The sequence below is a fragment of the Anopheles bellator genome, chromosome X (assembly GCF_943735745.2).
Source record: "Anopheles bellator chromosome X, idAnoBellAS_SP24_06.2, whole genome shotgun sequence".
Taxonomy (NCBI): Eukaryota; Metazoa; Arthropoda; class Insecta; order Diptera; family Culicidae; genus Anopheles; species Anopheles bellator.
In genome coordinates this window covers 5885510-5889804 of record NC_071287.1, presented here as the reverse complement: position 1 = coordinate 5889804, position 4295 = coordinate 5885510, and positions in this window count along the sequence as shown.

Here is a 4295-nt window from a genome sequence, read left to right as displayed (position 1 = left end):
CCCCCCCCCCACCACGCACCCTCCCCCATCATCCCCTCCCACGATCGAGTGTTCCGGACTTGGAGTTCCAGCTGCGGGACCATCCGCATCGCGACATGAATGAACGGGTTTCCGCTGGTCTCCCTCGACCCTTGCTACCCCACAATTCTATAACACTCGCTCCCCGATCCCGGCCCCCTTAAGTACCTACCACTAGCCCCCCCCTCGCCTACCACTCCCGGAGCGGGGTGGAGAGCGGTTTTGCGCCAAAACGGTGTGGGCAGACTCAGGGAACTTCACCAAAAGCTGGACAAAGAGCAGCGACCGCCTCAAACACTGCAATACTCGCTATCTCCCTTCCACTTCGACGTGTTCTCTGCACCGTCAGCCCGGCCCAAGCGTCCATGGAGCGAGCGCCCGGAAGTGGGCTCAGGGTTCCTAGTCTGGAATGGGGGAAAACTTCCATCGTCATCACGTCACACTGTTTCGCCCTTCTAGCCCCCCCCACCCCACACACTCTCTCCTTCTACTCCCCATAACCCCCCGGGCCTCCGGGTGTTCCCAAGAGACCCAATTAGATGGATCTCGACCAGTGACTAGGGCTGCCCGACGTAGCGGAGCGTCACCGGGCCCGGATCACCAACGTCATCCCGAACGCCAACACATCCACCGGCTGACCGTTTTCGTTGAAACAATGGAAACCCCCATTTCGGGCGTTTGCGTCCCGTCATTCCAATTAAACGTGTCGCACCCTGGCCCTGACAGTGGTGGCCATTTTTGTGGGTCTACGCGCAACGCTGATCTGTCACTGTCGAGAAGGAAGTCACTGTCACGTCGGGATCTTGAAGTATGGAGGGTCTTAACGGGGTCTCCAATCTCCAGTACGCTCCGCAGTCCAGCAAGGTCCCAATATCTGGACCGACCGACTGAATCAATGGGGTTTGTTAGGCGTACCTCGGAACAGAGAACGCTCGGAATCGGAGTAAAGCGGAAGCGGAACACACTGGGGCGAAAAGTCGCCAATCCTAACACATACATGAGTCGCTAGTCGAGTCGCTAGTCGAGTCGCTCTTCGCTTGTATAGTTAGTTAGTTTAAATTTACATTACTTCTTGATGGGCTTGAAAAGTGTTCCATAGGGACTCCAATTTTTCTGACTGAACAGTGCTGACTTGCTGGTTACAGCCCCAAAGTCAAAAAGTCCAACAATCGGCTGGAAACCTGTTGGCTTGTGGACTATTTTGGGATGTGCGTGGAGTAATATTCATCGACTTAATATCTGGAGAACAGAGGCTCCTAGCGACTACTGGTTGTTCGAAGACCTCAGAAAAATGCTCACAGGTAAGAAATATCACTAGAAATCAGGAGGTTCGATCGCTGAAATGGAGGCCTATTTTGTGGCAAAAGCTGAAGATCGTTCTTCGCAAAGCTGTATTAAAATATTAGAGCGGCGCCTTGGGTAGCTAATTGTGCGGCTCTCGAAGGAGACTATGGGCCCTATACTAATTCTCGAACTCGATCACGAAGTTCACTCAAACATTCATTAGAGTTCATTTTGCTATCGCGACGGTCGTCGAGTTTCCGTAACGGGAGCTTTCAACTGGATCAACCTTTGCTCGATTAATCGAATTCTCACCGCATTATGGTTTTCAATCGGGTACTAGAATTTGACAAATGGGCTTCCGTTAGGAGAGCCGTTCTGTTAGGATGTCTTTGATTTTATCAATTAGTTTGAATTGTTTATGCTGCGCCGTGCAAAGATAACGATATTTTCAAAGATAGTTTATATTTTGGTAATGGAAAATTCAATTTGTCAAATTTACATAGCAACATTTTGCGATGAATCTTTGAATTTTCAGTTCTTTCACTGTTACTCTCGGAAACGTAGAAATCATCAGAAACGCGGAAACCGTCTAAAAATGTCAGAAATATAGTAGCAAGACTTCTACGCTCATCTGAACTGCTATCTGTGTGTGTGTATTTGTGTGTACAATGTTTACAAAAATCCACCAAAATGACAGTTCGTACTCAACGAGCTTGACAAGCATTCACATTTAAGCTTTTTAGCACATTTTTGCACATTAAGCAATCGGAGTTTCTCTAATTGAAACCCGTGATCCCGACAAACGAGTACGAGAACTTCACTCGATTCGACTTACCAGTTTGATAATAGGATGGTATGTTGGGGAATGAAGCCTGTTTCGAAATAAAAGGGTCGCGGGACTTTTCAGCCCATGTGTTCAGAATCAGGCGGCAAGCGAACAAAGAGCATCGAATTCAGGATGTGGGGTGAACTGCACGAGGGTGTTCTGTGATGCGCTTCTTGATAGGTGTTGACCTATCACTTTTGATGATACATCCACAGTAGCCAATTGTTTAATGTTGCTCAATTTTGGTCAATAGTTCTCCAGTGCCAATCATTTGCATATTATGGCCGCATAGGTACGACTGCCGACTGTCGACTTTCGCCGGGAGTTCCTTCATTGGAATGCGCGCATCATTCGGCCACACTCGGGAACTTTCTTCGGTGGCGAAGAATGTCGCCAGAGGTGTGATGCCGACGGAGAATTCGCATCCCTCCAACGGACACATCTCATGAGTACAAGGCGTAGCAGTTTTTGGCTGGCGTGGTTCGCAATTTGAAATTCATATCGAGGGCCTGTCCCGATGCTGTTGAGGACGACGACGACGACAAATCCATTCGCCACGCAGGTCGTGGTGACGATCGATCGATTCGCCGACGCGAAGACAACACGGGGCGGCCTCGGAGAAGGGAAGCAATAGAAACGCTCACGCGCGTAAAATTAACGAACGCCTTCCGGTCCCGGGTTATTGGCGGGTCCCCGGATGGTGCCCGTTTCACGGTCCACAGCAGCACGCACGCACCCGCCCGGGACCTGGCTCCGGAAATGTCCTGCCTAGCGCCGGCGCCCGATTACGCCCTGATGGAAAGGATGAGATTACTGCTCTGGACTTCCGCGCGGCGGTGACGTGCCATTCGTCCCTCCGGCCGTCATTCACGCATTTTTGAGTCCCCGTCGGTATTTTATCTCACCTTCCGGTCGGCTTAAACCGTAAGGCTTTTGGAAATGGGAATCTACTACTCGACTCGGCTCACCCAGAAACGTCAGCAGCTCGGGTAACGGCGAAGTTTAAGAATTGTTATTTAGGAGAGTTGCAACAGGCAAACAGGACCTTTTTTCTGGGTCAAATACCTGGCGCTTGTCAGTAATATCTGCTCGATAGCAGACCCCCCCAAAAAATGGCTGACGTCTGACGTTAGCGTCTTTGAGTTAGCGCCACTCAGCCAACAACAACGAACTTCTAAAGACAGCTTAGAAATTTAAAAAATATTCATTGTACTGCGGTGTCATCAGTATAGGCTTCCCATTTGTATAGACTGACAGTTGTGACACCAACTGCTCCGAGAAACTGTTAAAAAGGTACACTCAGGTGCACCCCAGAAATGATGGTGGTTTGGGCAATCGGATCCGTTCTAGTACTAGTAATTATCGTGTAACCGTCGTCCTGACGTTCTGTCCTCGCACGAAGCTGTTTGTTTGGCCGTTTGTCAACAACGACAATTAATCGACAAAATAGACCTAGAAATCTATCATTTGGCAATCAAATGGCACCAAATCGGTATCGTTTGGAAACATAATCCAAGTAATGTTCTTGCGAAATTCGTTGTGACTCTCTTCAGCATGCTCTCAAAGAAGCTCTATTGGGATTCGGGAAGCCCTTATAATTTGTATCAACCACTGTGATCTTAACTGTAGATCCATGCTGCGCGTCACGATGTCGGCCAGGATTTCGATCAGGAAAAAAGGGAAAACCGCAAACAACTGTCTTCGCCATCATCGTGGTATCGCATTGCTCACACCACGCAGAGCGAGCGAGATTGATCGTGGATCGTGTCCTTTTCCTCTGATTTCATTCCGTTGCCAGGAACTTGAAGGATGGCTCAAAAGATCCGCTTTGACTCATCTGACCCAACCGTCGATCGACAGATGTGAAGTTCTGAAGTGAAGAATTAAATAAACTTTGTATTAAAGTTCAGAGTTCGCTTGGTATTGCCAAACGCAATACGAAATAAAATCGGTGTGGTATAAACCTTAGCGTTCATAACCACATTAATTCATAACAATTAGGTTAGTTTGGGGGAAAAGGGGAACCTTTAATTTTGCGTGAGATTCAAAACGACATTTCAGAAGGTTTCGGCACGTCCGAGTTTGGTGAAATACTGCTGTCGCCCAAAACTATAGGGAATTCGATAACGTACCTATTTATTATTCTAAATTTATTTCACTACCTTTA